Below are 25,222 nucleotides of genomic sequence, written 5' to 3'. Positions count from 1 at the left end.
TTTGTGGATATTCCTAAAGCCTCTCCAGGACCCTGATTTACTGCCTGTACAAGAGGGGTTGCTAACTGATCACATTGACAGGGGTGCTCTGAGGAATAATAGGTAAACAATTGTGAAGAGCTATATAAATGCTAACTAATGATCACAGTAATAAACCTTTTATTAAAGTCAGCACCGTGATAGGCAGCTCACACTCGGATGCCTTGGCAAATATGGAAATCGATATTCCTTTCTAAAATATGGAAATCACCAGCACCATCCTTTAAAATAGAAAAAAATAAATGATCCGATGATCATGATAATCAAAGTGGTTAGTGATCAAATAACTGTCTCGAGAGAAAGCTGGTATGTGAAGTATAAAATGGGAGTAACAAAATGACAGCACATCACAGCCCCGAGCAGGGAGTGGCTAAGCGGTGAAGGTAACTGGCTGCTTGCTGGGGCTTGGCTGCTGCTACAGGGGGGTAATTCCAGCCTCATCAGGACGAGGTGCTGCCACCAGCACCAGCCCTGGCAGACGGAAAGTGGGATGAGAAAGAGCCGGATCAGCAGCATCTCTGCCAGCAGTCCCATCTGGCCCTCTTGGCCTTGGTAAGCCTCCCCCAGGGGGAGGACTGAGAAGGCAGCACCGAGGGGCCCTGTCTTGGAAGGGCACCAAGGAATCAGGGTGGGAGGGAGGAGGGAGCTGAGCATTGCATTTTTTTTCCTTTCTAAAATGAAATATCCCAGTGCTAGAAAAGACTTCAGTTGTCCTCATACCCAAGCTTCCTACACAATTAGAGAAATGAATCCACCCCTCTAGGTGGTCCTCTTCCCAAATTGTACTTGTCTGTACTTTCATGGAGTTGCTAGCTTATTATAGTTAAAGAATATATAGATATGTTTGTATATATTCTTTAACCAGGGCGAGCAAACCTTTTCTATAAGAAGCCAGATAGTAAATGTTTGCAGCATTGCGAGCCATGTGTTCTCTGTTGCAACTACTCAACTGCTCTTGTCACACAAAAACAGTACTAAAATGGATCAGTGTGGCTATATTCCAATAAAACTTCATTTCCAGAAAAAAGCTGATGGCCAGACTTGGCCTACAGTTTGTTGATCCTTAACTCAGACTTATTAGACAGATTAGAACCTGAGATGAGCGTCTCTCAGAGGAAGTGGGAGGCCAGTCTGGTTAGTGTGGTGGCTTGAATAATCAGAACCTTATTCCTTGGTGGTGATGTTTTAAAATTTATTAAAACTGCAAATAAGACCTCGAATCTCTTGTGCATATGTAAGGTAATAAAGCAGTTACACTGAATAATAGAATGGCTTTATTCATTTAAAAATACTTTGTCAGTCACTCCCTGCCTCTGACCCGCAGATAAGGAAATAGACACGATGAGATATCGAAGATCTGAAAAGACCAGCCAGGGGACTCGAGGCTTCACCGCACAAGAGTGGTGCTGAGAGGGCACCTCTCATATTTTTTTATCAAATGGTTGTTAACAACAATAAAATTCTGTATAGGGGGCTCAATACACAATCATTAATCAACCCCAAGCCTAACTCTCAACAGTCTCTAATCTTCTGAAGCATAATGAACAAGTCCTTACATGGTGAACAATGCAAGGGCAGTCATATCACAGAAACTGTTTCGGTTTTGATCATGCATCATGAACTATAAATAATCAAGTCCGATATGATTATTCATTTGATTTTTATACTTGATTTTTATGTGAATCCCACATTTCCCCCTTATTTTTTTTATAAAATGCTGAAGCAGTAGGTAGATGCAAGATAAAGATAGAAAGCATAATTTAGTGTTGTAAGAAGGCAAGTGTAGATGATCAGGTCTGTGCCTATAGACTAGGTATTAATCCAAGCTAGACAAGGGCAACAAAATATCCACACGGGTGCAGAAGATTTCTCTCAAAACTGGGGGGGGAGGGGGGGAGGTTCTAAGCCTCACCTCTGTTGGTCCCCAGTTTCTCACTTGACAGCCCCCCTGTGACTGTGCCTATCTTAGGTTGTTCCTCCCTTGAGGAATCTTACCGTCTCTGGCTAACCAGCCATCTTCCGGGGCCATACAGGGAGATGTAAAGTTGGTGAGAGAGAAGCAATATTCTTTGAAAAGGTTAGCTTTTTACTTCTTTGCAGATTTATGCCCCGTGGCTTCTATGCCCAGAACTTGTCTTGAGGTATCTTTACCACTTGGAAGAATTATGATACTTGGTAATCTTAAGTATGAGGCACAAATTCTTGTAAAGGGCTGTAATTAGGAAGGAAGAAGAAAAGCTATAGGAGAAGCAGATGGAAGAAAATGTGAAAAGATTGATTATTTCTTTGACATAACGTAAGCATGGATAGGTTTTAACAAACTATTAATTACATTATGTACACACATTAACAGAATAGGAATACAGATACATAACAAAAGCAGACCTACTATTACTGCCCATATCCAATGAAACTAAGAAAACCAGTAGGTAACCCAGGCATTTGTAAAAACTTATCAACAATATGATGGATATTGTCTAATTGATTCTGAATAGTTTGAGAAAAATCAGATAAATTAAAACACCACATTCCTGGAAACTGTTCACATCCTGTATGGTCTTTTAACAGCAGATAATCTTATAGCAGCGCCATTCTGAAGTACTGCAACTCGTACTTCTCCTAGCTCTTGGTTGAGTTCAGATAATATAGAAGCAGTCAAATTTGTTGTCTCACTGTGTGCACAGGCCAGCTTAGATATCTCCTTTGCATTCCAACGATAAGTCCAGGGACCGGCAGGAGCAATGCAGCTGCAGAGCAACAGCGGCAGGATCTAAGTTTAAAGTTGTTGTCACAATCAGACGGCAGAGCTCGGAGAAGTCTCTTGTGCTTATATCCAGGATGATCTATTAGGGCAGGAAGAATGCGTCCTACACCACAAACACCTCGATAATGTGAAGACAGGGCTTGATACATTTTTTTGTTGTGCAGAAGTAAAAGACGTTTGAAAAGTTTTTGACAAACCAGAACAAGTTGTATAGGCTGCTTTAAAAGATTCTGTACCATCTGTAAAACAGGAAACAGTATTTAATAATGGATTAAGAGAAGTTTTTTAAGGAAGGATCCATTGATGGTGCTGAAAAAAGGAAAATAATTTATTCTTAGGGTATTGACAGCCAATATTTCCTAAAAAAATCAGAAAGTGCAATTTGCCAATGAGCATTTTCTTGAAATACTTGCATAATATTTTGTTTAGATAATGGAAGAATAATGGAGTGAGGACCTTGACCAATCACCTGTCTTAGTCTCTGTCATCCTTTAAGGATAACGGAGGCTACTTTGTCAATGTAAGGTTGTAACGAGGGTTTAGTTTGATACGGCAAAAATATCCATTCTAACCAACCATCATCACATTGATAGAGCAATCCTGTGGGAGAATGGGAAGTAAGGTAAATCAATAAAAGTAAGGGTTTGTGTAAGTCAATTTTTGATAATTGAGCCTTTTGAATGTGTTGTTCTATCCACTTGAGTTCTTCCTCAGCCTTTGAGGTTAAGTCTCTAGGACTATTAAGATCTGGGGGTCCTTTCAAGATACTGAAAAGATGTTGTAGTTTATAAACAGGAATGCCTAGTAACAGTCGGATCCAACTGATATCTCCTAAGAGTTCTTCAAAGTCATTTAAAGTTTTAAGATGATCTCTCCTTATCTGAATTTTCTGAGGGATTAGTGAATTTTCTTGAATTTTTTTCCCCAAATAATTCATTGGGTATTGTATTTGTATTTTATCAGGGGCTATTTGTAAGCCCCATTGTTTTAATTCAGCTTCAGTCTCATTGAGAATAATAGTAAGAGATAGATGTTTAGGTAGGGCTATGAGAATATCATCCATATAATGAATGATATAAGCTGAGGGCCATTTTTCACGTATAGGCTATGCACATAATTTTGACAAATTGTAGGGCTGCTTAACATTTCTTGAGAAAGTACTTTACACTGGAATCTTTCTGAAAGGGCCTGCAAGTTTAAGGAAGGGACAGTAAAAGCAAACTTTTCCCTTTCTGTTATGGCTAAAGGAATTGTAAAAAAACAATTTTAATATCAATGATAGCCATATTCCAGTCTTTTATAATCATAGCCAGAGAAGGGAGACCTTGTTGTAAAGGTCCCGTAGGTTTAAGATCTGCATTAATTTGTCTTAAGTCATGTAAGAGTCTCCAATTTCCTGATTTCTTTTTTATAACAAATACAGGGGAATTCCACGGGCTTGTGGAAAATTCTAATCTATCTAGCTGAAGCTGTTCTTGAACTAATGTGTGTAATGCTGCCAGTTTTTCTTTATTGAGGGGCCATTGATCCACCCAAACAGGTGTTTGAGTGGTCTACTGTAATGGTATAGGAGCTGGCAGCCGTGTATCAATGACCCCTAAGAAAAAGATTGAACCGATGAAGGCTCATCAAAAGACAGTGTAGTATGCCATTGTGCATCAAGTCTCATCCCCAGAGATTAATTGCTACATCAACAATTATAGGTTTTGATAAAGCTAATTGTTTCTCAGGGCCTAGACAATATAAAGTAGCTGAACGTTGCCATACTTGAGAGGCTCTACCAATGCCTGAAACTTGGATGTGCTTTTCTTGTTTGGGCCAATTTTTTGGCCAATGTTTAAGAGCAATTTCAGACACATCAGCCCCTGTGTCTAACAATTCTGTAAAAGACTTGGCTTGAATACAAATTTTGCATTGAGGTCTGTCAGATGTGATTTTTGTATTACGCCATATTTGTTTATTTGTACTTCCAAATCCACTTTGTTCCCTTTCAGAAGGTGTTGTTGAAGGTGGGAGATAGGGAAGGAAAAGTAATTGAGCAATTCTTTCTCCTTGAGGTATACATAATTCTTTGTCAGATGATACCATTATTTTAATCTCACCCATATAATCCTGATCAATAACCCCAGGTCTTACTATTAATCCTTTTAGTGTGCAACTACTGCGGCCTAAAAGTAATCCTACAGAATTGGCAGGTAAAGGGCCAAAAATTCCTATACTAAGTAATCGGATTCCTTGTGATGGGTATAAATACACAAATTGAGAAGAGACAAGATCTACAGTAGCACTTCCTTTAGTTGCTGCTTGTAAAATCATGTCATGTTCTTTTAACTGGAGAAGATGCCTCTGTATTATTTTCTAGGGCCTCAGAGGCTGGCCCCGTTGAAGGTTTAAAGGCTCATTGAGACTCATTGACAGGATTACCATCTTTATCAAATTTTGAACGACATTCATTAGACCAATGTCTCCCTTTTTTACATTTTGGGCAAACAGACGGTGGTTTATTTTTTAAATTTGGCTCTTCTGTCCTCTTTTGTGATTTGCAGTCCTTTTTCATATGCCCTTGTTTGCCACAAACAAAATATTTCAAATTTCTTAAATTTCCCTTTGACTTTCCCTTCATAGGGGTTGCTAGTAAATTAGCCTGATATGTAGGGCAACCTACATCAGCAGAGAGGCCTTGATAAAATCTTCCATCCTAGCTCCCGCGGCTTTTAAAGGTCTAAGAACTCTCTGACACTCTGTATTTGCATTCTCATAGGCTAGCATCTGTAACAACAGTTCTCTCAAATCTGGATGTGCTACTGTCCTTCTCAAATTATCTTGCAATCTCGCAACAAAGTCAACATATGGTTCATTAAGTCCCTGTTTAAGTTTACTAAATGGTAAGGCAGGCTTTCCAGCTGCTTGTATTTTTTCCCAGGCTTTTAGGCAACACAGACATGTATTACTGCCGTGTCATCGTACCCAGTTTGTCTTTCTAGCTGCAGCCAATCTCCTTGTCCTGCTAGTTGTTCAGCAGTTACAAGAATTGGAGGGTTGGCATGCTGATTTCTCAAAGCTTGTGCTTTTGCTTCCTCATACCACCACATTTTAAATTGTAAAAAATCAGAACAGTCTAGACAAGTACGAGCCAATAAATCCCAATCATGAGGGATCATCCTTTCCTGTTCTGCCAACCCCCTTAAGAGACCCACGACATACGGAGAATTAGTACCATAAGAGGAAAGAGCCTGTTTAAAGTCTTTTAATGTCTTGTAAGGAATAGGTTTATAAAGTGCTTTGACCCCTCCTTGTGGAAAGTCAGGATCCTCATTTGGCCCAAACGGAGTTAAATTAACTGGTGCCACTAAGGGTGTCATGTAAGCATCTACATCACCCTCCCTCTGGGCTTTACGTATTCCTGCCGCGGAGGCAGAGGCAGCAGGAACAGGAGCTGAGGGTTTTTTACGATGAGAGGAACGAACAGAACTCTCATCATCAGTCTCTGAAGAAGAGGAAGAGGACGAAGAGGAGTCAGACGGATGTGGGGATGAAGATGGCTTACTTGATTTTACCACATCATCCCAGAGTTCTCTCTCACCCTTGTGTGTGTCTGACTTGGTTTCAGACAGTGGGGGAGTTTGCGAAGGCTGCAAGGTGAGAATGATCAGATTACATGAAGACCAACAGGCACAAGGATGACACTTCCCTGTCTGTGAGGCTTTTTAAAGTCTCTTAATACATTACTCCAATCAGCTTATTTAAGGGTTCCCTGTGGTGGCAACAAGTAACAATATTTTTTAATGTATTTATGAAGTTGAGCAAAGTCCTTTTTAGAAGTTTTCACTCCTGATGTTTTTAGGAGGGCACAGAGTAATTTTAAATAATCCTCTGGTTAGGTGCTTCAGTTTCGTTTTGGCCCATTGTAGTGTCCCTGACATCTCGACCCTATCCCTATGCACGCTTTCCTGGGAATCTTACTGGATTGACGATCTTCGGAGCTTCCCTGCTCTGAGGTTCAGGGTCCCTGTTCAGGCGCCACTTATCGGTCCCTCCCTGCTTCTGACTCACAGATAAGGGAGGAGACACGATGAGACACTGAAAATCTGCAAGGACCAGCCAGGGGACTCAGGCTTCACCGCGCAAGAGTGGTGCTGAGAGGGCACCTCTCATATTTATTGATCAAATGGTTGTTAATAACAATAAAATTCTTTACAGGGGACTCAATACACAATCATTAATCAACCCCAAGCCTAACTTTCAACAGTCTCCAATCTTCTGAAGCATAAAGAACAAGTTCTTACATGGTGAACAAGTTCTTGCATAGTCAACAAGTACTTACATGGTGAACAATGCAAGGGCAGTCATATCACAGAATGTGTTTTGGTTTTGATCACGCATCATGAATTATAAACAATCAAGTCATATGATTATTCATTTGATTTTTATACTTGATTTATATGTGAATCAATCACATAATATTTTAATAAAAAAGATTTGTCATAGTCATAATTCATTTGATGAATTGCCAAGTATGAATGTGGTAGAAATCCACAATGCAAAGTGGAGAAAGCCCTTCAGGGAAATAAGAAAAGTCTCATAGAACATGTCCAGTGGAAATGTGCCTCTGTCATGCGCAGAGTTAATTTTTCAAATCATCATGGAATATTCTGGAAAAACCACTGTTGCCCCAAAACCTCAACAAAGGCTCTCTCTGTCACTCACATCCCCTCTAGCACCTAGAAATTTATTTAGCAATTGAGCAAATAATGAAGTCTGGAGAAGTCTGACAGAAGATCAAAAAGCATTATTTTAATTTAAGGTACACTGATGTTCTAATGGAATCTTAGCCTTACAAGAAGAACTTGGTTCTGAAAGGTTGACTTGAGAAATCCATTGAAACACAAAGAATTTGGGTAGATAGTGCCATCAGCTCAGCTTGTATGACAGAGCAACCTGTCTTGGAAAGTTCATTGAACATTTCCTCATGATACCATTAAAGCACACAGTGTCCTAGAGGTTAGGAAGAAATTTTAACACACATTTTTATGTCATGACAAGGTATCCAATAGATTTGGTTAGCTAATTTTCTTTCTGTGTGTGTTTACATAAAACCTGCACCAGATCAACTGTCACCCTCTATCCTCTATTACATGCTTTGCCCCCAAACACCAGTCTTTCTTGGTATTTTTCACTGCAGCAAATCTTGTATTCATTACATAATTATTTTAATACATTTCTCTCACCTCAAAGTTCTATGAAGGCAAGGTTCATGTCTATATTTTTGCTTATCTGATTTGCTAATGTTTAGCACATGTTAGGGGTTCAACAGATACTTGTCTGAATAAATGGATGGATGAATGAGTGAATGAATATCTAGACTTATATAAATTAATCCGTATCTTTTTTATTTGGTAATAATTTTTTAAAATTACTTATTTAAAGTCTAAAGTTAACTCAGCAGATCTTTATAAGACTTCTACTATGTTCCTGGCACTCTGCTAGCACTGGAATATGAAGAAGACATTGTCAATATCTGTCCCGACCTGCAGGACTATCAATGGGGATCGACGACCTGGAGGAGAGAATGAAGGGACAAGAGACACAAAGAACGGACAGCAAGACAGAATGTCTGATCAAGCTGACACAGTTTATTGTTTGCAGGCTCAATTTATACAGGTAGCAAGGAAGGGGTGGGTCAGAAGGTGATTGGGCCTTAGGTGGCACCGGCGGGAAGGTGTAGAGGGGTAATTGGGCCTTGGCTGGCGCCTGCGGGAGCGGAGGACCCGGAAGAGAAGCAGGGAGTTCGCCATTTTGTGGGTGGGGGCCCTTGGGAGGGAGGTTTTAAGGGTGGGGCTTTCCCCTGGGGCAGAGGGTGTTTTTTGATTAACAAGATGTTGGCAATATTAATAGGCCAGTGGAAAGAACAGAAAAGCACATGTTGCTAGGTAACCTGACTGCAAGGTTTACCTCAATTTAGGCCATGGCAGGATTTCCTTTTGCTGTTGTCTTAAGGCTAACATTACTTAAGTTCTTTTTAGCTCGCTCCCAACAAATATCCACACTTTCTACTGAGAAAGACAGAGAAGCATACAATCAGAGCATAACAAACATCATAGCTAAGGGAAGTTCTAAGCGCTATGTGGACACAGGCACAAGGCTTAACTGCCTGGCAAGCTGAAGACAACTTCTAAGGAATAGCGTTTGAGCCCCTGAAGAAGTTTGCACAATGTGCAAAAGAGCAGGAGAAGGCATTCCATGCAGAAAAGGAAGTTTGAATTAAAGCCACAAGTTTGAAAAGCACGGCATAGGCAGGGAACAGCAACTAGGGTGGTAGCACCTGTGTCAGGGAGAGCATGTGGAAGGAATAGAAATGTCAGCTGCAGTGAAGTGACAAGGACATGATAATCTGAGGTGAGAACAAGCCAGCCAAGTGGGACTGGATGGCAGTTAGTGGGAAGTCCACACTAGAGGTGTGGAGGAGCATTAGAAAGAGAGAAATATAGGAATGAGGGGGATATTTGGGAATCTAAATCCCTGACTCTGACCACCTTTTCAAAGTCATACTTATGAGGGCAGTGTTCCCACACTTCCCTCATGACAACAGTTATGTGGCTGTTAAAACACATATTCCAGAGACTTATCCCAACCCCTCTGAATCAGCATCCCCAAAGGAAAGGCCTTGAAATCTCAGTGTTTAACCAACATCCCAGGTGATTCAGTATCAAGGAAGTTTGAGAAAGGTTTCCCAAGGGAACACCTAGTCTCCCTTCAGGTCAGACTCACCGCCCTTTTCCCAGCACTGTCCTGTTAGGACATATAGCTGTCCTGTTAGGACATATAGGACATTGGCCTGTTAGGGATATGCTGTCCAAGAAAACATCAATTAACAACTGACATACTGACCCTTTTTTCTAATATAACAATAAGAGTGAGAATAGCACAGGGAGGAATACAAGTGTGCTCAGCACATCATTGGGAAAACTGCACAAACTACTGCAGGAAAATTCTAGCTAACTGTACTCAAAATGTAGAGAAACTTGACTCTGCAGAAGGAAGAAAGCCCATGACTTCTTTCATTAACATGTAGTTTTGATCTCCAAATCCATCTGCTTCTCCCCAAGTGACTACCCATCAATGAACTTGTCAGCTGAGGCCCCAGGGTCTGTGTGGCCAACTGCCCAACAACTAAAATTCTTTCAACACTTGGTTGTTGGGCTTTTCCATGACAGAGGATGGGAAGAGGATACACCCTACATAACAGCCTATACTGAGTTTCTCACACCCCCTGAACTGGAAGAAAACCCTTTCTGTGCTATAGAGGTAATGCTTAGAATTTGAGGTGGCCATACTATAATCATTTGGGTGGCAACCCTTCATTTAGCCCACACCCTTCCTGTGAACAGCTGGGTCAACGTCTGGCTATCCATGACAGCAGATATCAATGGAAACTTGGGCATTGCCAGGCTGCACCATTTCTAAGGGAAAGCTTTTGCCTTTCTTGGGCATCCACCTTGGTAACTGCCTCCAACCTCAGAACACACCGGAAAGTAATGCAGAGGAAACTTGGGTGGCTTGTACCATTTCCTTCATGGTTTTAGCTAAATAATTTCACATCTCTGTGCCTCAGTTTCCCACCTGCGATCCATCACAAATGGCATCTTTGAACCGGTATCACATAATACTATATAAAAACAAAAGATGTTTTTAAGAGTTCACTTGGCAGGATATCAAGATCACTTGTTGGCATCACATTATATTTACATGAAGGCTTCTGTTTCAGTGGGCAAAAGTATAATCTCTTGTTTTTTCTCCTTTTTAAGTTGGACTGCATGAAACTAAATTTGTAATGGGCACCATACTTGTGGCAAAAGCAAATTGCTAGGAGGGGAAAGGCTAACAAACAGAACACCTGAGAGGTAAATACTACCATGTCTATATGTTATCTTTCTTTCTTAATGACATTTGAAAGTAAGATAAAGTGTTCTTAATAAAAAATGACTTGTTTTCTAAAATGTTGTGCTTCTGACTTGGTAAAAGAGGTTTTGGAGAAGGAGAGCAATGACAGTAGAGAGGGGGAAAGAAAGAGAAATTCTGTGTGTTACTGAGCTGTAAACAGACTTCTACAAAGACCAGAAATTGTATTTGGAAGCCCAAATAGTGTTATTTAAATGAGGACCCCAGAAAATGCTGGGCATTGCTTTGTGAATGGCCCTCTCTAAATTTCACAGAAATTATGTCTAGTCACAAAATGATCCATGAGGTTTTCTGAGATTTCTTGCCCTTTGGGCCACAGTGGAATTTCTCAACTACTTAAAATGGATGATGATAAGAATTATACGAAAACAATAAAATAGGAAGATCATGTTCAGAACCCATAACCCATGTACACATGGATACTTAATGTAGGACAAAAATAAAGTGACAGGAAGTGGGAAAAGAGTGGTCATTACAATAAAAGATGCTGGAACAACTGGATATCCACAGGGGGGAAACAGTGGTGAATCAAAGTCATTAGATAAGAAAGTAACTCACACTGTGTATTTGACATCTCATGGTATGGAGCGTGCTTCTCCAAGTGTGTTCCCTGGACAAGTTGCATTTAAATTATTGCGTGGTAGTTAAGGATATAGATTCCTCAGCCCACTTTTGACTTGTTGATCTCTGGGCATGAGACTTAAGACTGTGTTTTTTTAACTCAAACTCCACAAGATGATTTTTAGTACACTAAGCCTTGAGATTCACCAGCAGAGTATTCTACAGTTAGGAAAACAACTATCTGAATCCAAGCTCTGCCACTTATGGGCAGATTAATTAATCTGTCTAATGCCACTTTCCTCATCAGTAAGGTGGTGATAGTAATAGCCTCATATTTAACCATGTGATGATAAAGCAAGATATACAGTGCTTACATAGTCCTGGTTCATAGTAAATACTTAGTAAATGTTATAGTTACTCTCCATATCAAGCAAACCTACTAGAAATGAAGTGTTTTCAATTGTAAACAAAATTTTTTTATTATAAAATTATAATCTTGTCCTGGCAATACTAAGTGAGGATAGTACCTTTGCCAACTGTATTAACATGTAAGTGGAGGGTATTTGATCTTGAGAACTTAGTTGGAAGTACTACCTGGAGAATAGGGCTATTAGTTCATTCAACCCCAGCTAAAAAATCACAGTTCCATCAAAAGGGTGCAACTTGAGGATTTGCATATGTGATACAGTGAAGACATCTGCCCAGTGACCCTGATGAGCCCCTTGGTTAATCAATGTGGTGGCAGACTAGTTCATTCATCAGACATTTACTGGAAAATTACAATGTCTCAGGCCCTGTACCAGATGCTAAGCATAAGAAGGAAAGGATGTGGCCCTTTCCCTTGATGAGCACATAGTTATGAGGTATTACAGCATATCATCTTCACATTTGCATTTATTACATAGTATTTGTCAGCCAGTTTGTTTATTAAATGGCTTAAAAACTGGAAAAACCTGGTTTTGTGGACAGGGTACATATGGCTATTCTTTCTGGATCAGGGTTAAAAGAATTATATTAAACAATAAATACACCTGGCTGTCTTTCCTCTCATCCCCAAATGCAAACATTTTTTCTTTGGAACTTTGAAGGCATGGCTGCATTTGCTTCTAGCATTTAGCCCTGTGGATAACAAGCACAATGCAATGAAGGAAAGAAGGAGACTCCTCTGGCGCATGAAAAGCTGCATTAGCAACTCCTCCAGTCTGCCTGCCTTTCAGTCATGAGGGACTCACTGGCAACATGGAGAACTGGATGGTTGCTTCTGAAAGTAACGGGCAAAGAGTTTATGAGTCTGGACCCAACTGCACCCACATAATCCCAATCAGGGACACCTGAAATTTGTACAAGACAGTCTGCAGGGCCAGTATATTCTCATTGCTTAGGGCTGCCATAACAAAGTTCCATGCATGGCTTAAACAGACACTTACACTTTGGCAGTTCTGCAGACTAGAGATTTGACAGCAACGTGGTCAGCAGAGTTATGCTCCCCCTAAAGACTCTAGGAAAAATATCTGTCCCATGCCTCTCTCCTAGCTTTGGTGGCTGTTGGCAGTTCTTGGCATTCCTTGGCTTGTGGCTGCATCCCTCTAATTTCTGCCTCTATTGTCACATGACCATCTTCTCCCTGTCATCTCTTCTTATAAGGATTAAGGGCTCACTAGAATCCAGGATGCTCACCCAAATTTAACTAATTACTTCTACAAAGACCCTATTTCTAAATAATCACAGCCTGAGGTGGATGTGAATGTGGAGGAGACACTGTTCAACCCTGTCCAGTCTCCAAAGAGCATGGTCTTAGGAGGTGGGGTGATAAGGGTTAGTGGAAACTCAGGCAGGAAGGGGATGGGAGCCGAGGCAAGAAGACAGAACCAGCCACACACTTAGCATCAGCACTACTGAGCATTCAGTCAGGGCTGCCTCCCGCATAGTCCTGCCTTCGCTAACAACACCCGCCTGCCCTTTACCTAGTAGGCCCAGGGCCAACGTCCTCGCAGGGGCCCAGGAAAATGTTTCAATCTATTAAATAAACCTGCAGAAAATAAACAAATATAATCCAACCAGGATTATATTCATCAGTGCAATCATAAAATGCTGCGTAAAATTCACAAAAATAGGGGAGAGGGTGTGGGGATGGGTAAAGTCAGTGAAGGGGGAAAAATATTAGTAAGAATGTTTGGTATCTTCATCTGAATGATGGTTGCATGAGTATATACACATGTCAAAATTCATGAAGCTCTACACTGTACATTTTATTGTATGTACCTCAATATAAAATTTTAAAAATGAATTAAAAACTGACTCTATAATAAATAAACAAATATTTAAAAATAACAACTTTTTTATAGTTTCTTATGGAGAAGGGGACCCAGGAGAGGCTTAGGGCATACATAGAAAGGTCATCATGCAGCCGAGTCACTAATGTTCATGAGCATGCTCTCTGCCCAAGATGTCCTTCCTTTACATGTCATCTGTGTTACCCTTCAGGGCCCCATTTATGGATCAGTGTCCTGGGGAAACATTCCCTGACAAGCCCCTCATCTGACCTCCACTCCGCAACCACCCTGTACTCACACCTAGATGTTTATATGTGCCTGCTGGGCATAGCTTTATCACTTCACCTGCACGTTGTTTTACAATGACCTATTTCAATGGACCACTTACTCAGGGACTAAATATCAGGTAGCATGGTACCACAAATGCTATTGATCCTCCACTCTGATCCCCTTTGTCACTGTGGCCCAATCATCCACCAGATGTCACCGGTGTTGCCTGCTAATGCTTAGCACCTCCTCAAGCCTCCCAGAAGAAATGTCCATGCCTGAGAACAGTCTGGATGCTCTTGGGAGTTTACATTAGCCTCCACCTATCCCCACCCCCAGGGGTGGTCCACAGCCAATCAATGACAGAGACCAGGGGTATGACAGCCCCGGCCCTTGCCAAGGGGAGAATAACATGTACAGTAACACTCACTCTCCAGAGTGCCCCATCAAATCACATCAGCACCCAGCTTTTTCCCCTGTTCTATTCTGTCTCCCTCCCACCTATACAGCATTCCCTCAGCATATCACTTGCATATGAATTCCCTTCTCAATCTCTGCTTCTAAGGAGCATTACCTAAGACACTCTGAACCTCCATGGCTAGCATTGACACTGGCAAAAATTCTCTGACAAGCAAACATATTGAATGAATGAATGAACAAATGAAAGAGTAAATGATACAGAGACAAGGACGCAAGTAACAAAAGACTTACCCAGGCCCTTAAAAGTGCTGAACTGATCATAAAAGAACTGTAGTCTTGGGGTTAATGTCCAAAATATATAAAGAACTCATATGACTTAACACCAAAAAAAAAAAAACCCAGTTAAAAAATGGGCAGAGGACACAAATAGACATTTTTCTAAAAACATACAGACAGACAACAGTCACATGAGAAGGTGCTCCACATTGCTAATCATCAGAGAAATGCAAATCAAAACCACAAGGAGATATCACCTCACACCAGTTAGAATGGCCACTATCCAAAAGACAAGAAAAAACAACTGTTGGTGAGGATGTGGAGAAAAGTGAACCCTCCTACCTGTTGGTGGGAATGTAAATTGGTGCAGCCACTGTGGAACACAGTATGAAGATTCCTCAAAAATCTAAAAATAGAAATACCATATGACCCAGTAATTTCACTTCTAGGAATTTCCCAAAGAAAACAAAATTTCTGATTCAAAAAGATATATTCATTCTTATGTTTACTGCATATTATTCACAATAGTCAAGTGTAGCTCTGGGGGGAAGGGTGTTCCTGGCCCAGGGTGAATCCCCTATAAAACTGGTGAAACTAAAGTCAGTCAAGGGAAAGGGTAGATTGGGAGAAACCATTTTTATTACTCACAACTTGCTTGAATTCACTAGCTAGGCCCAGCCCTGTCCATCTCCTCTAGTTGCCGTTCTTGCTTTGCCTTTTCTCCCCGTCCCAACTAGCCAAGCCAACTTAGTCCTCTGTGTCCCCGTAGCCATGGCATGAGCTCACTTCCCTGCCCACCCTTTCTGGCAGGAACCCCACAGGCAGGTCCCCAGTGACTGGCAGGTGCCAGACCAACTATGTACCAGTAATGGAGGAAAGGAGAGAATGGCTGTCCTCTTCCCACTGCTTGCCTGGGAGGCTGTGGGAGGCTGCAGTGGTAAACACCTATTGTATGTAAATGGACTAAGGCCAGGCGGGAGATTCTGGAAATTCTGGGATTTACCCTACCCCAAGATATGGAAGCAACCTAAGTGTCCATCATTAGATGAATGGATAAAGAAGAGGTGGTACACACATACAATAGAATATTATTCAGCCACAAAAAAGAAAGAAATCCTGCCATTTGTGACAACATGGATGGACCTAGAGGGCATTATGCTCAGTGAAATAAGCCAGGAGGAGAAAGACAAATACCATATGATTTCACTTACATGTGGAAACTAAAAGCAAAACAAACAAAAATGAATAAAACAACAATAGACTCATTGATACTGAGCAGTGACTGGTGGTTACCACCAGGGGGGTGTTGGGGTGGGTGGATGAAATAGGTGAAGGGAATAAAGAGGCACAAAATCTCAATCATAATATAAATTAGTCATGGGGATGAAAGTACAGCAAAGAGAACATAGTCAGTAGTTCTGTAACATCATTCTATGCTGACAGTTACTAATTACACTATTGGGGTGAGCATTTAATAATGTAGATAACTGTGAATCACTATGTTGTATACTTGAAACCAATATAATATTCTGTATCAACTACACTTCAATTAAAAAAAACCTTTAATATTGACAACCAAAGACTTGAACACAGGGAGAAAAGACAGGATTGTAGGTTCTAGAACTGTAACCTAAGACAGGTTTGCTCACAAAAACTGGAGAGGTGTCTAGCAATTACCCGAATAATGCCTATTGTTCCCAGCAAGTTATAGTAATAGACACCAACAAACTAAGATAATGTTAAGCCATCAAAACTGATATGTTTCCTTAAATTCTTTCCAACTTGATTGGCTCCAGAGCTGGGGATGGGATGAGTCTGCAAGCATGGATCATGAGCCTAGTGATGCTAAAAGGGTCATCCTCTGGAACCCAGTGTTCAACAAGCTGGAAAAATGAGAGATTTCATGGCATGGAATCTCTATCACAGATATGGTTCTTTGTAATTTGAGCAGTTCCTTTCATCCTTTGTAGTAGTTTTGGAACTGAACAGATGGCAGGGGAGGGCTTGACTAAGTGGTGAAGTTTCAACTGCAAAAGGCAATTCCTAGAATGACAATTCAGGAACTCATTTCCCCCAACACATCATATTGGCAGAGGGTTTGTGAATCTTTTCAGGAAAACGAGAGGGAAGCAGTGCACCAGAATAAAGTGCTCTATGTTTGGTTAGGTTAAATGGAAGCAAACACTACTGAATCCAATTCTTCCCTTGTGTTTGCTATTCCCAAGAAAAAGAGCCGGACTTGTTTGTAAATTAAATAATACCGAAAAAGCTAAAGCTTAGGTTCTGCAATACAACAGACCTCCAGCACATGAAACATCTGCTAAATGCATTCTGAAACCAGTGTCAGATAGTTTCAGCTAAGTTATTCCAACCCTGGCTGGCATCAAGACACTTGTAGTTTCCAACTATATCTAATAAATAAGCAGCGAGGTTGAAAAATGAGCATAATCCTGCCTCTGATACTAAATAACTATATGATCTTGAACAGATGACTTTTTCTTTCTGAACCTGTTTTCACAAATGTAAAATGGGGGTGGAGGTAGGGGCAGGATAATAGCAATCTCAGAGGATCACTGTAAGAATTCCCTGCGATAATGTATATGAAAGTAATTGGCAAATAGGAGAGCTTACACTGGTTTAAGTTTTCCTTCTTTTCTATTCTGCATAGCTTGGCAGAAGTTTATGTCAAAATAGCTTTGTTCTTTCCAAGTATTTCAGCCCTGGCTCATCTATCATTTTTCCTTTATCTTCAAGCAACTTTAATAATAAAAGTTTATTTTCCTTGAAACTCCACAGCCCTTATTCTGTGTGAATGAAGCAGCAAGGTCCAGCTTTGGCGATTTTACGTTTAATCCTTTACAATGTGCATATAACAGAAACTACAAATGCATTCAGTTTTTAAAACCTGTAAATGTACTGTCTTTTAATGAAGATTGTTTTAATTCATCATAAATTACTCAAACACAACACAAGTGTTATCAGTTGAGATTATTTCTGTAGCAAATAACAGAAAAGCTATTCAACTGGCTTAAACAATTAAGGGAATTTATGGGCTCTGTGGGACTTTCATGCTTGGTCCAGGCATAGTCTGGTCTAGGCTCTGGCTCAAGTTTTCTGCAATTCTCTCAATTCTGTCTGCCTGCAAATTTTGGCTTTTGTTCTTGGGCTGGTTTCATAAAAATACTGCCAGCAGCATTCATGGTAGATCCTCATTCACATCCAAGGGCAGAGCAAAGGCCAAGACCAGTTTTTAGAACCATGGTACAAAAATCCTGAGCTTCACTCTGATTGCTCTACCCTGATACAACCGGAAGCTAGGGGAATACTGTGCTCTGATTGGCTTAAAACTCTAGAAATCACTATGACAAACACATGGGATTATTTTGAGTGGCTTCAGCCAAGTGGCTTCCTCTGGATTGGAACTTAAGGTCCGTTGCTCCTAAACCTCATGGTTGTCACTCAAAGGAGCTGAAATGGATGGCAGAGGAACAAATTCAATGTTCACTACGATTGAAAAATAATTTTTTGCAATTCATTACAATGTTCCTAAATGGTTATTTGTCTCTTTGAAATCACTTCTTTCACTAAACTAAACTCTCTCCTAATAAAATATCATACCTCAGCATCTAAGGGCAACATCAGACTGAGAGTCAACTGATGCAAGGTGAGACATAATGAGCAAGACTTTCAGGACATCCATGAGGGGTAGCAAGGACCGAAGACAGCAAAGGCCCAGAGGCTGAGCCAGTAACCCTAGGGAGCCCTCAGCACCCACAGGCCTGCAGGGCAGGGGTGTGGGTAACTGCACCAGCCCAGAGAGGGATGGGGCCGCTCTGCCCTCTGAGCTGCTGGTGCCTTGCACGTAAGCAGGCAAAGTGGCCCGGCCAGCGCTGGGCACAGAGCAGGGTGGGGACAGATGAAAGCTCATGGGGATCGGCAAATAGCAACTCTCTGGCACATGTAATTTTTTCAATCTCTAAATTCTGGTCAATAGAATTGTAATTGACATAGAGAGTATTTAGTTTACTTAAAACTGGTGATAAAAGTAGCATTTCCCCACTGAGTGGCTTGGCAAAAATGGAATTATATTCCTCAAGGAGAAAAAAACTAACCTCAAGCCCTTGTAATCAGCCTTAAGAATACAGAAAATGTACACACAAATATTTTTCACCTAAAGTGAATATAAATAAGCATATAAGACTTAATTACCCAAACAAATAAAAATGCTGAGAATGAAAGCTGAAGAAAGCAGAATCCTATGGAAGATCACAGAAGGAGGCCACATGCTGCCAGCCCACTTTACCACTTGACACGTCAGCACAGACCATGAGAGTACCACCTCCTCTATCGCCTTTGTGAAGACAGGCATTCAGTGGTACGCTTTCTGCCATCTGCCATCTGAAGTCATGATAACATCATCTCTACTCATTCTCTACTCATAAGAAACCAGCAAGTTTTGTCCCTTAGCTTTTTTCCCTGGTGTATCATTTTTCCATTGCTCTCTGCAGTCTCACCCATGTGAACCTCAAGTGGACCACCTACATTGTCCACATCTTTGTTCTTTCTCACTGATGAAACAGGGAAGCAAGATTTGTTCAGTCAACTCCTCCCCCCAGGTTTGTCTCTGCTTGGTTCCCACATTCCAACTGTGCAAGTCTCTTCATCTTTCTGAATTCAACTACATCCAGAGTCCTGTGTTCTTCCATTGCTCTGGAAAACATTCTTCCTCATCCCCAGCACGCACGCACGCACACACACACACACACACACACTCTCTCTCTCTCTCTCTCTCTCTCACTCACACTCACTCCTACACTCTTCACTGTCCAAGGAAATCTGTCTCTTCTTTCAACCCCTCACTAATCTCACCCCATACTGTACCCCCTAACCCCACCCTGGCCAAAATAATTAAACACCACCTCTCCTCTGCTCACCTGGTACTTAGTTCCCAAACTTTACAATGGTCCTTATCCCCTATGTTAGAGTAAACTCTTTGGTGACAGTCTCCCCATTAAGCTGTCAGATCTTGGAGCAGAAACTGCCATTTACATATCCACTGGCAGAGGGAGAAGGTTCAATTTTATGCTGAAAGAAAGAAAACAATACCTGAAGGTTTTCAAGATATCTTTAATGTTTTATAAGCAATAGAAGTAACCCCCATGCCCTTCCCTCTGCTGCACTGGCGTATCAGGTCAGGGCTACAAGGAGATAGATAGCAGACATCAGGATGTTCTACTTGGACTTGGGCTTCCTACTTGACCCCAAACTAGGTCAAACCCTTTAAGTCAAATACAAGACCAACATGTAATACATTAAAACCTCCTTTGCTACTTAACTCTTAGCCAAGTTCTATATATCAAGTTGCCTTAAAATGAGAGGTGGCTGTTTATTAATACCTTCTTGTTTATTAATGAATAATGAGGTGGCTGTGTTTACAAACTCGTTGTTGCTACAACACATTTTCACGGTCATAAATAAAGCAAACTGCAAAGAGATTAGCAATGGAAGATCTGAGATTTTGTTTGCATGAGGGCTCTCCAAGTCACTTTACGCTCAACAGCAAAGTCATGGCTGGACACTAAGCTTAGACCAAGTGGCCGTTGCCAACCCCATAAATGCCTCAGCAAGCTCAGTGGACTTCCTTACAGACCAGGGAGGAAAATGATGTCACTGTGTTATTAATAGACACAGGTCTGAAATCTGAGTTTCCTTTGCAATCAGTAAAGACAGAACCCAAGTCCAAGAATAGAAGTTTCTGACTGAACTTTCAAGATTCCCTTCGGGCTCACTCCTCCCCTTGAGTCATGTTTACAATGAGCACTCATTTGATGGGTTGCTCAGGTATAGCAGGTTCCATTTATTTGCAACCCATTGTTTTCTAAAACTGCTTGGTAAACTATAAAGGCTTTAAAACCCTCATTTGTTTTCCTGCCTGAAGTGGGGACACCAGTCCTACATCTAAAGTTTCAGCACACAGATCACCACTACCTACTTGGCAGGATGGACTTTCCCTGATTTCCAAAGCCACATGCTGAAGTGGAAAAAACACTTTATTTAGACAATCAAAGGCTTGGTTCCCAGGGACATTACAAGGGCTGGGACTAGGGTGAAGTGAACTACAGCCACATGAGCAAAACTGAAGGGAGGGTGTTGACTTTCAGGGTCTCACTGGTCCTGCCTCCATCACAACCTCTGCAACTTTTTTTAATCAAAGGCAAATGCATATACCATAAAATGAGGCACTTGGAGGTACACAACTCAATGGCATTTAGTACAGTCAAAATCTGTGTAATGTTGTAGAACTACCATCTGTGTCCAACTTCACACATTTTCATCTCCCCAAAAGGAGACCTCATTCACATTAAGTAGTCACACTGTTTTCTCCCCTCAACCGGCGCCCCCAGCCCCCGGCAACCACCAACAGTTTTACTTTCTCTATGGATTTACCTATTCTGGATGCAACCTGTATGCTTTTGAGTAGCAGTACTTATAACTAACTTGTACCAATACACGCTTTGAAGAGTTTTATGTGCATTAATTCAATTACTCCCCACAAAGACCCAATGAGGTGCATGAGAATATCCCCAGGTGAACGGCTTATTATTTAATTCTGTTATTTCTTCATCCTGAAAATGAAGAAAATAACAACACTGTAACAATTTGCTAAGCATACTTGTGTGACAGGCATTATTCTAGGCCAGGAATAGCAAACAGAATTCCTCTGTAACCAATCAGGAGTGACTTCCTGTAGAACAGGGAGAAGAGGGTTTTTGAGACGGCTCACTGCCACAGGGTACGATCCTCCCACTCATGATGTCTGTCATGGACAGAGGAATGCATGGAGTTCCAGAAGGAAGAGAGATTTGCCTTCTGTTCTAGGCAAGTGAAAAAACAAAAAAAGACAAGTGAATGCAGACTCTGCCTCAATGCAGTACAGGAGGGAAGTTTCACAAATGTGAGTGCAATGAGGCAGGGAAGGCAGTTTGTAGAGTGTTCAGAGCGGAAGCTTTGGAATTCAAAACAAACAAAATGAAATGTGTTCAAATCCCAACTCTGCGACACCTAGATGACATCTTGAAAAAGTTATTTAACCTTTCTTGTTCTCATTTCCTCTTCTGGTAAATGGATAATAAATCTAACTCATGGAGTTCTGGTGGGAATGGCATGAGATAATGTGAGTGAACTGCTAAGCACAGAATCTGACACAACGAGCTAAATAAGTGGTAAGGAACTAAATATATTTATATATATAAAAGATAGTTCATATATGTAATACATTATATATGTCATATTATCAATATACTTTTTATATGTAATATGTATGAAGAGGAGAGAATGTGTATATATGTACACATATATGCATAAACATTCTCTCCTCTTCATAGGACATAGATTGGACAGAAAAGAGGAATCAAGTCTATTTGCAAGAGAGAGAAGAGGTCAGAAAAGCCTTCATAGAAATGAAGGCCCTTAGAATGCTACTTGAAAGACTACTGGTCTCACCCTGTTGTTTTGAGGATTTGCTGACATCATTCATTTAAAGCATTTAGCACAATGCCTGCAGTCCACAAATGTTTTTTTGGTTACTTTACTATTCCACTGTGGCTCTGAATCAGACAGGATGCTTGATGGCAAACAACAGAAACTGCCTCCAGCTAACCTAAGAAAAGAGTAATTTCTTAGAAGGGTCTCTTAGAAATCAGGGCCATTTTTCCTACTAAGAACCACATTCATCCAGGCTTATAGAAGTAGAAAGGGAATTTGGATATAGCATGTTCAAAAAAAGTTTTAGCTGTACCTTAAAAAACACCGTTTAGACATAGCAGAGAACATTGGACCAAAAATGTAGAAAATCACAATTAATCCCAAAAATTAATCTTCATAATGTATAATACTTAAAAATTATGATCTTCAGGTCATCTTTAGGCCTTTCATGCTGAAGACCTGCTATAGTAGGCAATCAATAAAAAACAGTGAAGTAAATATAGAGACTAACTAAATGTGTGATTACTATTAACCATAAATAACGATTTCTTCAAATCTTTAAAAATTGATCTAAAATGTTATTTCTCAGTTTGACCTCATCTCAGGTCATTTGAAATGTGAGAAGATTCATTTTGTTCTTTTTACCCCCATTAACAATCTTGAGAGATGCTTTTATCTGACATGGGCATGAGCCCCTGGAAAGTAGTCAAAGGGGAATGTGGGCTTATGAGTTGATAACAAAAGCTGGTTAAGAGTTAGTTGATAATGGATTAACAAGAGATCATTCTGATGCCTCTGAATGATCTGCTCTGAAATTTCCAGCAACTACACAGACCTTTAGACAGAAGGCAGGAGCCAGAAAAGAGAAAAATGACTTACATAGTGTTAGGGTCCAGGCTTCCGAGGCTTCTCCAGAGAACAAACTACACAGGCATAGAGATGTAAATTCAAGCAAAGTCTTTATTCAGCCAGCTAGCTGGGGTCCAAGACAGCCCGACGCAGCGGGTCTCAACAAGGACCCCGAGCACTCAGAGCCAAGGGTTTATATAGCATTTTCAAAGCACTTAACTCATAGTAATTTTCTATAACTATACATTATTCTTGCAAGACATATATCCTGGGGTTAAGCAAGGGCAGGGTAAGACTACTCCTCAATGGTTAGGGAGGTTCTGCACGATAAGCTTGGTATGTAAGATTAACTGACCAAGGTTAGCTGACCAAGGGTCACAGCTGCCCACCACCCAGTGCTCATGATTAACTTGTTTTTCAAGGCCTTACCCAGGCCCAGGGTTTTTTTTTTGTTTTGTTTTTTTCTCTGAGTCACACTCTCAGAAAATGGTTTCTAGGTTTCTAAGATGGCTATGCTTATGCTAATTTACTTATCTTACTAATGCTTAGATTCTACATTTCCCCACTTTCCTTTGACCATTCCAATCATGGAATGTTTGTTTCTTCCTGCTGTGTGAGTGAATGATACTGTGGTCTCAGCATTAGCACCTGAACAGCACTCACTCTTTCCCTAACAAAGGCTATTAGCCAGTTTAAGATACAGGGACCTAAAGTGAGAAGCAGTATAAAAATAAGCAAGGGCCCTGCCAGGGTGGATATCAAGGTTGTAAACCATGGGGATTTAGTAAACTAGGATTCAAATAGCCCTTGGCTGGCCTCTCGCTCTCTCTTCCTTTGATCTGGCCTCTCTCTAAGTTTAGACATTGAATCTCTTACTATTCCGGAATGGTCTGCTGTTAAGGTTTAGCTAAGTTTTATTAGTTCTTTTTCCTGACTCTTAATGCTCTCTGCACTCCTTTACAATAGAACAACTGGCCTCTTACTGTCAGTACTTAAACATGCCCCACTCTCTCTCACATCAAATAAAACTCTCCCTACATCTTCCTCTATGGATACAGCCCTACTTCTCCCTTTCCTTTGACTGTCCCAAACTTCTTGATAGCTGCTTATATTCATTTTTCCTACTTGCTTACTTCCCATTCATTTCTCAGCCCACTGCAGTCTGGCTTCTAGCTCTCCACCACTTCACTGAGACGTCACTCATCAAGGTCACCAACAACTTACTTAGAGCTAAACCTAATGGGCACCTTTCTACCTTTGTCTTGGCCTCACAGCAGCTCTGGATATTGATAACATCCTCTCGGAAATAACTCTTCCCTGAACTTTCATAACCCATTAGTCTCATGGCTTTCCTCTTATGGGTATCCAGTGGTAATGCATTGTTCATTCTTCCTCTGACCCTTCAAAAAGAAGGCCCCCCTTTGCATGGGAGCCAAAGCTGAACACTCAAGCACCATCTTGATTCTTCTGCCTCCTTCAATACCCCATCTCTCAGTCCACGGCCAACCAGTCAGGCGTCCTGATTATTATAGTCCCTAAACAGCTCTCAGGTACTTCTGCTTTTTTGCATTCTCTCCAAAACCACCCTACATCAAGAAATCAACTAAATAATTGAAAGATCTTAATGACCTCGTGCCTCTGAGCCTCAATTTCCTGGTTTGTAAAATGAAACAGTTAAAATGAATACGAAGTCTCTTCTGTCTCTTTATTCTGTGATTATAAGAATTTAAAACCAAGGAGGGGCTCAGGGAAAAATCAATTCCAGTGCTTTGAGAGACCATCTCATACCCTCCACTTAATGTCGCGTGCCCCGTCCTCGCCGGCAAGAACAGCACGCAACAACAGCAGGATTCTTCTGCAGAAAGCTTTATTCTTCAGCTCTTTGTGAAACAAATGAGTTGGGCAGGACCCAGAGGGGAAGGAGAGGCTTGCTTATATAGTTCTCATGCTCTGACCTGGTTGGTGCGGCTTCATATGCCTTATTAGCATAACCATTTGGTGGGTCTCATTGGTCCTTATGCCAAGGCACAATTAGCATGTAGTTTAGTGGTGTGGGATGATTTGTCATTAGGAAGTTCGGGGCCTTCCGGCTGCCCTGCATTGGGCGCTATTTTCTGAGCGCGGCTGCCAACATCTCCCCCTTTTTTGTCTAACAGAAGCTCAAGGCAGAACTTGCCAGCAGAGGCGGAGACAGAGGCCTGACCTCCATCATACTTCCTGATGCCCCCTTTTTGGGGAGGGGTTCTGGGCATCTACCCCTATGCAGTCAGGCATGCCTCTCAGAGGGGTCCAAGACCTCTTGCAGTGCTTTGCCTCGCATCCTCTGGCT

The 25,222-nt window shown here is 41.1% G+C and overlaps 1 long non-coding RNA gene across 1 annotated transcript in view; it reads right to left on the bottom strand.

Annotated features, from left to right (window-relative positions):
* Nucleotides 1-1,214: 1,214 nt before the first annotated feature.
* Nucleotides 1,215-25,222, bottom strand: part of LOC140847710 (uncharacterized) — a 92,567-nt gene continuing 68,559 nt past the window's right edge. The window contains exon 2 of the long non-coding RNA XR_012127765.1: nucleotides 1,215-3,042. This is a non-coding gene — a long non-coding RNA (uncharacterized lncRNA). The remainder of the gene's footprint in view (nucleotides 3,043-25,222) is intronic.

Source organism: Manis javanica, chromosome 2 (assembly GCF_040802235.1).
Source record: "Manis javanica isolate MJ-LG chromosome 2, MJ_LKY, whole genome shotgun sequence".
Taxonomy (NCBI): Eukaryota; Metazoa; Chordata; class Mammalia; order Pholidota; family Manidae; genus Manis; species Manis javanica.
Note: the sequence above shows the minus strand (reverse complement) of the source record. Positions and strands in the feature narration are given on the sequence as shown.